We start from the raw sequence: 13,065 nt of genomic DNA on the forward strand, positions 1-13,065 counted from the left end.
TAGTACGGTAATATTCACAGGTGCCAGCGATTAGGATGTAGGTGTCTTTGGGGGCCTCCCACAGATCTCAAACACTGTCATGGCTGGTACTATTATCATGGGATGAGGACTTTTTTGAAACTTGGAAATTTATGGAAAATGAATCATTGGCAGTAATAGAGGGAATAGTACCCATGTCCTGCCCCAAACAGCCTAGGACCACCAGGAACAAACCTGTAGTTTGACAAAATCGGATTTATTAACTCATTACAACAAAGGAGGCACACACCAGAGGAACAATGGGGTGTCTCACCAAACAAAGAGAAAGTTACAGGATTTAGGGAAAAAAAAGTATTTCAGTAAAATTTAAATGCAGCAGTGTTTTTGATTGGCTCAAAGCAAAGCGGGAGTCAACATCTGGTCTGAACCGCACAGCAAACCCAGGTACGTTTCTTTCAAAAGTACAAAGTTAAGATAAATGTGGAATACTGTGTTCAGAAGCCCCTTATGTGAAGCTCTGAACCTGGGCTGTAAATCAAGACTGCTTCTCTGTCAAAGTGACTTAGATCCTCCTGGCAGCAGAAGGGTGTTTTATTTTTACTGATAAAATTTCAAACAGCAAAGTTTCTGTGGTCTATCATTTTAGAGAACAAGGTTTCTCAGTGAGTCAGAAAGCAGTAGTCACGCAAAGAAGGGGGTGGTTATGACACTTCAGCTGCAGCATGCCCTTGGGAGGAATATTGTTTCGTGGTAACTTTGTACCTATGTCGGTCCTCTCAGCCTGATGAATGTCAGGGTTTTCTCTTAGTCTGAGCTAATTTTTTACTTTCTCACCCACTTCATTTATCTACTCATAGCCATTTTTGTTTCACCTATACCCTGCCCACCATTGTCATTATTTTGAAGCAGATCCCAGACAGGAGATGACTTTTAAAGCTGGAGCCATATTCACCAGTGGATATCATCACCTGGATATCCCTTAGGCTCAGTGTGTACAGAACAGTGTTCTCATCCCACCTCCCCCACTTAAGCCAACAAAGCTCATTTGTCCTGCTCCTCCATTTTCCCAGTTGGCCACATTAGAAGCCTTGGAATCATCATTGCCCTTCTACCTTGCCTTGCGCCCTTTCTCAACAAATTCTGCCTGTTCGGCTCTGTCATTTCTGGTGCAGAGACATTGTGGTTGACTCACCAGCATTCATTCACTTTAGCTCCATAGCGGTCATTTGGCTCCTCTCCTAGCGTGGCCAGGAGTGGCTGGAACGCCCGCTCCCCTGCCTTCCCCACCATCACCTTTTACTATTATCAGTAATCATCTCTTCCCCAAACCACCCCAACTAAACCATGTACAAAAAAAGAACCATGGTTGCAATGGAAAAGCACAGCGTCTCCCGCCCCACCCCTACCACCAGATAGCTGCCTCTCAGCCCTTCCTGTGTGGAAGTAGTAGAGGTGCCATGTTTTTATAACCTCATCTCCCACCCCTCATTCCATAAACCCTGCAAGACTACCTATGGTTTCAGAATTCCACATGATGAAACGGTTCTCTCTCTTTTCCTCTCACCTCCTCCCCACCCTTCTATACTGGAAGAACTGCTCATTCCATCAGAGTCCAAAGTCTACCGCTCCTCTCTTGGAGAGGCTCTTCCTTCGCCCCCCACAAAAGTAGCCAGTCTTTGTGCTCCTGGGCACTCTGCTTATTAAACTATGTCAAACTATGTATCAGACCTGAATGCAAGTAGTCTAGAGACATTGCTTCCCTCCTGAGCTTTTCCATTCTTGACACAGACCATGTCTTGGTCACTTAGCATAGTGGCTGGCATTTATTTATTACTACTTAGTGAGCGCCTAATATAGACTTGTTAAATAAATGAATGATGTAACTGGAGACATGATCTGCCCTTTCTGAGGTCACTGGGTTTGTGAGCTCCCATGTTACAGTCATCATTTTATGAAGTGCTTTCTGTGTGTTAAGCACCATGAGGATATGAAAGAAAATGACAGGCCCCAATCTCACCTTCAAGTTGCCAAGAGAGTTGATGATTATTAAATGCCTACTGTGTGCCAGCTACTTTACTGAACACTTAAAAATGTTAATTCTCTCAATAACCCTATGACAGGAGTTTAAGATCCCAATTTTGCCAGTTGAGAAAACTGAAGCTCAGGAAAGTTCAATAATTTGCCTAAGGTCCCTCAGTAGGTGGCAGAGTCAGGACTTGACCCCAGGCCCCCATCCTGACTCCAAAGTCTGTTTTCTTTCTACAATATCAAACTGCCTTGTAGAGGAGACAGGACTAGACTTTCAGAAAAGAAGTCAAGCATGCATTTCTCTGGCAGCCTTTCTAGATTTATTAGCCTGCTTTCGTTACCTGGGCAGGAAGACCATCTAGCTTGCCAGCACTGCCGGGTGGATACCCCCAGGTGCTTTTGGCCAACTGGGGCCCTGAGCAGGCACAGAGATGCTTCTAGTAGCCCAGACTTCCTCTTCCAGGCAACTGCACCTTCAAGGTAGTGAGCCCCTTCAGGCACTGGGCATCGGGGTGCATTTGGCAGTTTGGTGAAGGCTCTGGAAGGCCTTTACAAAAGTCTTCCTACCCTTCTTCTGGGTCCAATCTGTGTGCTGTTATCAAACGATTCTCCTAAAACACCTTTAAGTCATATTAATATTCTCTTTTTAAAAAGGTTAGTATCTAAATGCAAAGTGGTATCCTGGATTGGTTCCTAGAATAGAAAGAAGACATTAGTGGAAAAACTAGTTCAAGTCTGGAGTTTAGTTAATAGTAATGTACCAATGATGGCTTCTTAGTTATGACAAGTGTACCATATAGTGTGAGTTGTTAGCATTAAAGGATCTGGGTGAGGGGTATATGGAAACTCTGTACCATCTGTACCATCTGTAACTCTGTACCATCTTTGCGACTTTTCTGTAAATCTAAAATTATTCCAAAATAAAAGTTCACTTTTAAAAAAGGTTGATGCCTCTTACAAGATGACCAGACTCAACTGGGCTTTTGGTGTCCTCTAACCTTATCTTTCCCTGCCCCTGTGAAAGGACCCTCTGTTGTAAATGATTTTACTCATCGCCCTCTGAATAGAGTTGTGCTTTCTTTGTCCATGCGTTTGTCCTAGCCATGTACCCTGATGGACTGATAAGCTGTCCCAAAATCAGTCCTGGTCCTTAATTGCAAACAGAAGTAAATCACTGTGAATCTGATGAAGCTTAAGCTTCAGGGCCTGTCATTTGCAAGGCTCTGGAGGGAGGTCCCACCATGGCTGCTGTCACAAAAAGTTCCCCATGGACCCAAGACTGATAGGGATATCTAACTGGCAGAGTCTGGGCCAAACACCCCTGACTTGCCAAGTAGCTGTGAGAGAGTCTGAGAAAGACAATATGTAACTTCATCTTCACTGTAGGAGGCAGGCTCTACTTCTAACCAAGGTGGGTAAGTGCCCAAACACAGAAAGAGGATTCATTTGCTGGCTCTCCACAGAGTGGCAGATGTTCACTGCAGCTGGGGTTTCTAGAGTCAAAGCTTCCGCTAGAGACCATCGGGCTCAGGCAACACTCGTGAAACTCCAGCTTAGTTTGGCTTAGAGCCTGCACAGTGCACACTATGCTCCTATACTTGATTCACTAGACCAGGGTCATGAGGACTTCATCTCCTGAGAGCACTTGAATTAAAACCCTTAAAGTGAAAAGGGCCCATGGGTACGCCTTTGGGAACAGCAATGGAAAATGATGACACCGGGAAAGTGATAGCTTACTCTCTGGCTGTGGGTATTCCCTACGGCAACAAAGTACTCAGTCTGGAAGAAGACCATGACCCTGTCCATGGCTTTCTGTCCATGGCTGTGGCCTTTCTCAGTGGAGGCCCCATCACTCCTCTCACTACCAGGAACCTTGACTCCTCTTCTCACTCATCCCCAATATCCAGGCAATCATCTGGGGCTAGCAACTTCCCCCTAAGATTTCTCAGATCTGTTTCATGAGTCAGCACGCTCTTAAGGAAGCCTTTGATGGCTCCTCCCCATTTGGGTCACGTGCCCTGCCTTTGTGCTCCTGTTGAGTGCCTTTTGCATCTATCTTATTGCATGTACCACATGGCATAAAATTATTATTATTTTATTTATTTATTTATTCGTTTGTTTGTTTGTTTATTTATTTATTTATTTTGGTCAGAGCTCAGAACGTATCTTAGAGCTCAGAATGTGCCGTAGTCGTCTTTGAATCTCCAGTGCCTGGCACATAGAAGCAACTAAGTAAATACCAGACAAACTGAAAGAAAGGAGAAAAGGCAAAGGAACTAGGCTGAGTTTGAGAAGGGCCCCTCAGAATAAGCAATGAAATGTTCCTTATACCCTTGCCCCTTTGTGCTGCCAGCTACATATTTGTTACATATTTGCCGAGTCCCAGGTCAGCTGGTAGTTAGGCTCTGAGCAGCCTCTCCACCTCTGGACTAGATTATATTACTGAGATCCTCAGAGCAAATGGTAGAAATACAAGATGGGAAGTGAGTCCTTTGATCCTGCTCTCAGAGCACCGCTAGGTGGTCCTGGGGACCACTGTGGACTATCAAGTGCCTCATGAGGAGGGAATTACCAAAGACAGAAGCCCCAGGACCTGACTCAGTAAAACTGCAACATCAGCCCTAGACTGCCCTCCTCAGACTTACTTTACAAGAGGAAGATATAAACTCTAAGTCATTGTTTGGGATTTTATCATTATATACAGTTGAGCTAATAATCCTGTGGCTCCGAGTTTATTGCAACATTCTCTCTTGCCTCATAGTGTAGTGTAGGTGAAAAGATTGGAGAGCTTTGGAAAGTCTTTTGAGAGATGAGCTGAGCTGAGACATGAAAAGTGAAATGAAGACTATGTTGGCAGATAAAATGGTAGGACATCCCAGACAGGTGAGCAGCATGGGCAAGGGAAGGAATACTCATGATGTGATGGTGAAGAGTGTGTACAATGTGGTTCCAAATAAGGAGAGACAACATGTCCCTAATGTGATGCAAGGCAGAGTGTAACAGGTGCTACTTATAGCCAAGAGCTTCATGGATCACATACGTTTGAGCTGGACATTAAATGATAGTAAGATTTTCAGAGCAAAAGTTAGTATAAAAGTGACTTTCGAGAGTAAACACCATGGGCAAAGCCAGGGAGCTAAGAAAGTGTCCAGTGTATCTGGGAGAAGGAAGGCTGTGGGGCTGGAGGAGAGGGCAACAGTGGAGGAGGAATGCTCAAATGTTTTAAATGAGGGGTCTCCAACCCCCGGGCTGCAGACTAACACTATCTGTGTGGCCTGTTAAGAACCCAGGCTGCACAACAAGAGGTGAGCCAGTGAAGCTTCATCTGTATTTGCAGCCACTCCCCAATTCTAGCATCGCCACCTCAGCTCCACCTCAGATCATCAGGCATTAGATTCTCATAGGAGCCCCAGTCCCTGGTGCCAAAAATGTTGGGGACTGCTGTTTTAACTAGAGCACTTGGGCCCCTCTTCTCTGCAAGGCAAAGACAATATAGGCCAGATGAGCCTCCGTTACTCACACCGTCTTGTACCTGTGTCCCTTCAGCACTTCTGCCAGGTCTGTAAGGCCAAAGCCAGAATGTCTGGGTCTGGAAGAAGCCTCCGAGGTCCTCTTGCTGACCTGACAAAAGGGCTGATGCAGAACTTGTGTTCAGAGAGTGGAAGGCAGGGAGAGCAGGCAGGCAGGCATTCATTGCAAGTTCCTTCCCTCCTGGCTGCTGGCTGCGTGCCCTGAAATTGACCTCAGATGACCTGTGTGTTCCCTTCCTGGAAAAAGTTCCATTGCCAGGAGCAGTTGAGTTTTGTCTTTGGCTTTCTTTCCCTTCAAAGCAGGGACTTTTTCTCAGCCTGAGATTGGCTTCTGCTCCTCCAAAAGCTATCTGAGCAGACCTTGCTTTCCCCTTCATTGCATGCCAGCAGGGCAGTTTAGAATTGACGACTTTAAGAGTGCAAAATCATGATATAGATAAGGACCAAAAAACCACAGGGGTGGGGGGGGGGGTAGTTATGAAATGTTTTCCCTGGACCACACAGCTAGTTAACAGCTGAGCTGGAATAGCCCAGGAGTTCAGGGTCTCAGGGCCATGCTCTCCACCTATCTAAGAGGTGCCTAAGGCCATACTCCTCAAATTCATTAGGGCGTGACATAAGTCCAGATTAAAGTCAGTATCTTGAAATCCTTGTGTGAGAAAATGAGTTATGTTTCAGGTATTGTCCTTGTTAACAATACCCAATATCATGCTTGGAGGTTTTGTGGATTGGGTTGGCATGAAAAATAATTTCAAAAATACCTGGATCTGCCCAGTGTCACTGATGAGTGTTGCCTTAGGAGACTGAATCCAGTGTTAGCTCTAGTAACAGGAAAGAGCAGCATCATTTTCTCCTAAGTCATATGCATAAAGTATACATAGCATAGTTATCAAAGAAAGGGACTGATTCGTAATTGACATACAAGCTAGAATTTATTAATCTCAAGTAGGCTGCTGTTGCTCAAAAACCAAGACTTTGGAGATAGTTTATGGGGCCCAGTAGAAAGTCGGTCTCTGTTCTCCATTCAACAAGAATGCATTAAACTTTTGGGTCCCAGGTGCTGTGCGGGGTGCTGGGAATACACTGGGTAGCAAGACAGACACATACATACCTTACGAGTGACCTCTTTACTTAGCAAATAAAATGTCTTACCTAGATTTGAATACCATCTTAATCAGGTGTAGTTCTGAAAGATATTGTTGTCTGCTTTCTAAGATTAAGCTCCTCTTTCAAAGGAGGGAGAATGAATTCACTGATTGAAAATACTTAGAAAAACGTGTAGCTTATACAAAGGTAATCTCAAAAGAGGAATCCCCATGATATTTTAAGCAATGGTCACATAACATCCCAAGGAGATCATTTAGATAAGAACCTGCTATTTAGAAGTAGACATTTTTGGATGTTTGCTTAAAGCAAAAGCATGTTTTCATAACAAGGTTGTGGCGTCTATAGGCCAGCCGCGTCTCACAGCAAGATGACCAAATGATCTGAACCAACCGAATCTATTGGCTGCTGTCCACTGCTCATGAGCCCTCTGGCTAGAACTGCCCCAGGCATCCACATTTGACAGCATCTACATCCAGAATCTCCAGATCAAATCAAATTAAAAGACTGACGCAGCTTAGAAACAAACCTGCTTATTTGCATGGGTTTTGGTGTTGCCAGGGGTATTTCATTGATCAAAGATAATTGCCATCATTGGGATTTTCAGATTCTAACAATATATTCTATATTCTTTCTGTTTCATACGGCACTTTCTCATTTATTCTTTCCTTGAAGCCATACCCCAACTCTCGCAGTAGGCACTAAATATTCTCATTTTGCAGATAGACAAACTAAGGTTTGATTAAACGACTCGCCTAAAGCACACAGCTAGAGAGAGTCACTTATGGAGCTTGAAACCAGATCTGGCCATTCCTCCTCCATTAGGGGACACTCCCTTAAGAAACTCATGATCACTGGCATGAGCATGGTTCCCAGCCTGGCTGCACGTCAGACCCCCACCCCGGTATGACTAGATATTGTTGAAGACACCAGGCCTGGTCCCCAACCCAGGTCCATTAACCAGGATCTCTGAGGGTGAGGCCTGGGCATCAGTATCTCTTAAATTCTCCAGGTGGTTCTGATATGCAAAGTCAGTAATTCAGTAGTAATCAGGATTTAGTCCTTTCTCTTTTAAACACCTGCTTTAAGGTATTGACATTCTACTTGTCTTTTTTCAAAAATAGTTTTCTATTTCTCCAAGGGATCCATTGTTATTATTTTGATGTGTTCTTTTTCAATCTTTGTGCATACAAATTTTTGATAATACAATACATACAAATTATTTTCTTTTGATTACTTTTGATATTTTCCAATGTTACCAAATATTTTCCAAAAACACGATTTTAATATTGACGGAAAAGATTTTGAAAGATATGATCCATGGCATTAAAGTGATTATCAGTGGACTACAGATTACTTTAGATTTTTCTTTTTGCTCATCCTTATATTCTTATTTTTCTATAATTAACCTGTATTTAATTTTTTAATTAATAAAATTATTATAATGGCTGCATCATGTTCCAATGTGCTCATAGCCCAAAAGTTAATCACTCTTTAAAGTTGGATTTTTAGGTTGTTTCCAGTTTTTTGTTGTTACAAATAAGTCTTTGGTGAAGATCCTTGTACCAGATTTTTGTGCGCCACCTTCCCAAGAGTGAAATTATTGAGTCAGAGGGTATAAACAAATTGAAGATTATTGATAAACATTGCTAAATTGCTTCCCAGAAGGGCACTCAAGTTTATGGTCCCTTCAGTGGCATATCTTGGGAAAGAAAATAGTTACAGTCTTTGAAAAATTGAGCACGTGATCTGTCAATTTGCTGTGATTACTAATAAGGTTAGACTTTTAATATATTCATTGGTCATTTGTATTTCTTCTTTAGTGAATGTTCACCTCCTTTGCCTTCCTCCCTCTCACTTTTGGGCATTTGTCTTTTTTCTTACATATTAAGTATGTTTACAACATTTTTCCTATTCATTTGTTTTGTAAATGTTTCTCCTCAGTTTATAATTAAATTGGGTTTTTGACATACGGAAGGATTTATTGATTTTATGCTTACAACTACCTTTAGATTACTTGATCAAGTAAACAGTTACCAACATTTTCTTCTCAGGTCTCATTAATAAATGCTTGCTTTTATAATACCAATTGTCTGATTAAGCAAGATTTGATTGGTCTGGACTAAAAAACAATCCATCTCCTATAGGAAACTGACTTGGAATTATCAAAACTACAATACTTTTATAGTATACATTCCTTGAACTGTCCCCCTCAATATTGATAATGTAAAAAAAAAAAAAAAAAAAAAAAAAAGAGTTGGTAGTTCCCACCTACTTTGTAGGGCAAAATATTTTCAAAGCAAACATAACCTCTCACATAAGACTGCCCTACCCCAAACTAACAAAGCCCATTTCTGCTCTGTATTAAAAATAGGGTGAGTTTTAGGATGGTACCACTAGACCAGGTGGAGATCATCCTGCCCTGGTCCCATGCCTTGGGAACAGACTCTAATCCTAGGCAGGGCTGTTCTGGCCATGTAATATTTGGGACATTGTATACTAACAAATTATTTGTTGTTTCTGACATTCAAATTTAACTGGATATCCTGTATTTTAATTTTAAAATCTGGTCACTATAATCCTCAGGTTTTATTTCAGTATTGACCTTGTGGCCTATATCCCAGTGCCGTACACTGGAAGCAATAGAGAGACCAGCACCCCTGGCATACCACGTAAAGGAATTTACCTGCCTGCCCCCAAAAGGGGCTCTCAAGGCTAGGGAGTAGCCTAGGCCGCAGAGATATTTTTTTAAAATCCCACTCTGTTGACTTGGCTGCTCAGGTCAGCATGTGCTTATAAACCTAAGCCCTTCGCCCAGGCCTCATGGTTGCTTCCAGGCGTTCTGCACTTGCTTGTTCTTCTTCCTTCTTTCTAGGAGTTGTGGGTCTCCTTTGTGGCCACTGCCTGCATCAGGTACCCTTAACCCACTGAACCTTCCTGTTTCAGTGGCCTATCTGTTTGTTCCCTGTGGCCTCTTTCTGCCTTTAACACCATATTTTCTCTAACAGTTTTTTTTTTTGATGGATTATGAATAATCAGATTGTTTTCCAAAGGCTAGGTGTTCAAATTCAAGTTTTATTGTGGTTCGAGGTGGCCAAATGTTATGTGTATGTGGGTCATGGCTTAGTCAAGCAACCATTAGGGCAGTCCTAAAGAATGGCAAGAAGACTGAGACATCAGCTGATAACCCCCTCCCTGGTTTAGTAGATAAACAATACAATGTTGGGAATACAGTATATCTCCCCAGGAACAATACTGGAATGACCTAGAATGACTCCATCCATTAGTGCAAGTGTTTTCAAGAACACCTCTCCCAGCTCAGTGGTGGATGCCTGTGTCCTTTTAATCTCTAGCCTACTTATCCCTGCCCCTGAAGGCTTCTAAAGCAGAACTTCTCAGTCTTTAAGGTGCCTTTGAATCACCTGGAGGTCTTGTTAGAATGCAGATTCTGATTCAGTAGCTCTGGGGCCCGCTGAGATGCTGCCCTTCCACAAACTCTCAGTGGTGCCGCTGCTGCAAGTCCAGTGATCACACTTGGAGCTGCAAGAAGCTGGAACTTCTTTTCCTGATTGGCTGCAGGACATCCCAGGCACCTGGCCTTTTTAATTTCGGGACTCTGGGTGGGACGCCTAGGGCCCAGGAGGTCTGAATCAAAGGCAATGTGATCTACATCTGTGAGAAAGGAGAGCACAGAGTGAGGACAAGGGAAGTAGGCTAAAGTGAGGAGAGCTGGGTAGGGGCTGGAAGCCTGTGAGGGGGACAAGTTTAGAGCAGTTTAGAGTGGAGCTGACAGGACCTCAGGCTGAGTGAATATGAAGGGAGCCTTTTGGGGAACTGCCATCTCCCACTGGGAAGGCTGAGTAGGGGCTTCTCAGTGGCAAGCCTCATCCTGGTCACCTGGACATCATTATCTCTATTACCTTAGGTGACACAATGTCCCCATTGATTACTGTATAGATTTTAACTCTAATTGTTTTGGCTAAAATATCTTAAGACTCTTTCTCTATGAAAGTAGAAGAGGAATCAGGGGATGGAGTTGAGTTGGATGAATGGGACAGTTTGAGTGCCTACTGTATACCAAGGTCTGTGATAGGACTTTGCGATAGTGTGGCTCAGCTCACGTAATCCTCTGCAGAGGGAGGCAAGGAGGGGGAATCACCTCACCCACAGTCACGAACCAGCACATGGAGGAGCTGGAAATGCTAGGAATCCAAGGGAGCATCTCTGTGTGCAGGGAAGGGGAAGGTATCGAGGGGAAGGCACAAGGGTCGAGCAAGAAGAATGAGGTCTCTAGTAAGGCCTCTGAGGATGGACCTCCTGCACTGCACAGTTCCTACAAAAGGGGCTTGACCCTCACCCATAAAAAGATGCAGGGAAAGGGGAGCCTCCAGGATGAAAGGGGTTGATATCAAGTTTAGGTCTCAGATTGGACAAGCAGGCTCCTAGTCATCAGGAGATAGGATGGGAACAGCACATGGAAACATGATAATGGAACAAACCAGCTGAAGCAGCCTTTCAGGGATGCTCAACCTTTTATAAAGCCTTAGCCCTGCTCTGACTGGATTCTTAGGAATTTCACCATTTTTATACTATACATATAGTATAGTATAAAAATCCCCACTTTCTTTTCCCCAATCCCCACTTTTTTTTTTCAAAAAACAAGTTTCTTTTAAAAATGCTGACTTTGTTAAAGGATATGATTCTGAAGTTTAACCAAGAGATAGATCATAGGATCTGGGCCCCGCCAATTTTTCCTACCTGAGCCTCAGGGCCCTATGTGCGCTGCTTCCTGGGTCTGTCTGTGGGTCTGTCTGTAGGCACCTCAAAGGGATATGGCCTCTCTGACCCCATTCAGCAACCTGCTCCTCCTCTGGCCCTTTGGGGCTATCATCCATCCTGTTGCTCTTCCAGAAAGCTCCTCCCTATTCCCTTATCCAATCAACCCCATCCTATCGATTCGATCCATAAATCTCTTAACATTTCTCTAACTGCACCCCCAAAACCCTAGTGGAAATCATCATTTGCTCTCACCTGGGTTCCTGCAACAGCCTTCCAGCTGGTCTCTCCGCTTCCATGCTCAGACCTTATTCTAATACATTCTCCATAGTGCAGCCAGTGCAGAGCAAGACATAGTCCTTGTCCATAGCACAGTGGACGGGACAAACCTAGGCACTCTTACCATGTGATTGGTGGGCCCAGTCATCAAAGGCTTCCTAGGGTGTCACCTGAGCATAGTCAGGAAGGATGAGTGGGAGTGAATGGCAACAAGGCAGGAAATGTTTCTATCAAAGCTATTCTGTTTTAGAAGCTTCCTTTAGCAGGCAAGCTACTAGTGATACATATACCCTGAGTCTTTCCTTTGCTAGATTTTTCTCTATTTCCAGATTAATTTCTCCTGAGTTTGCCCTACTGCCACTTAGCCCTTCCACCATACTTCCCTTAAACTCAGATTTTTCAGCCTAGTCTAAACCTCTGAACCTGCTCTAAGGTGAGGAAAGACAACCCATTAGAGTGTAGATCTGAAGTAAATGTCTCGAGGAGGGAGAAGCACTTTGGAAATGAGCAGACTGACCGCACTTACACATACCTCAAATGCACACGTACACACCACCTCCCATAGACACATTCCTTGTGTGTTAGTTATTAGTGCTGTTAGCCAAATGTTTTTGCTTCTCTCTCCAGGCACATGAGAGCATTACATGTATTGCACTTCCCTGCCCCCTTGTGACTTGCTCTGGCCAGTGAACTGAGAGCAAAAGTGCTGTGTTACTTCTAGATAAAGGCTCTCAGAGTCAGTGCTCCATTTGCTCCATCCTTGTTTCCTACCATCAATGCTAAGTAGGCAACATGTCCAAGACAGCAGCTTGCATCCCTGAGTGGCTGTGGGAAACAGAACTCCTGTTGAGCCCACAGGAAACATAAAATTGTGTGTCAAAGTAATGAGACCTGGGGATTGTTTGTTAGTACAGCACAACCGAACTGATCCTGACTGATATACCCAGTCAAATCAGGTTTGGGGGCACCAAGTCCTTTATCCTTGTTGTGTTTTCAGCAGCTTGAATCTCTCTGAGTATATCAAAGTTTCCATCCTCCTGCCCACCTCCCTTAGGTTAAAAGATATCCAGCTTATTTCATCTCTTTCGCGTTATGATGGGGACCCTGGGATTCTCCTTGTAAATTATATAGACTTTTTGATTTAGCCTAGATTCAAAAGAAGTCACAGAAATAGTTATAAAACATGAAAGCATTTGCTGAGCTATTCAAAAGCATATATGGTCATGACTACCCTATACATGTCACATTAAACAACGCATATCCAAAAGCAATCTACTATTGAATATGCCTTTCCCTAAAAGCAAAATGCCAGCTTCTGCCCATATCAGCTCTAGCATTGGTAGGCTTATTTCAGAGGTCCTGGATTGTA

The sequence above is a fragment of the Rousettus aegyptiacus genome, unplaced genomic scaffold, assembly GCF_014176215.1.
Source record: "Rousettus aegyptiacus isolate mRouAeg1 unplaced genomic scaffold, mRouAeg1.p scaffold_m13_p_7, whole genome shotgun sequence".
Classification (NCBI taxonomy): Eukaryota; Metazoa; Chordata; class Mammalia; order Chiroptera; family Pteropodidae; genus Rousettus; species Rousettus aegyptiacus.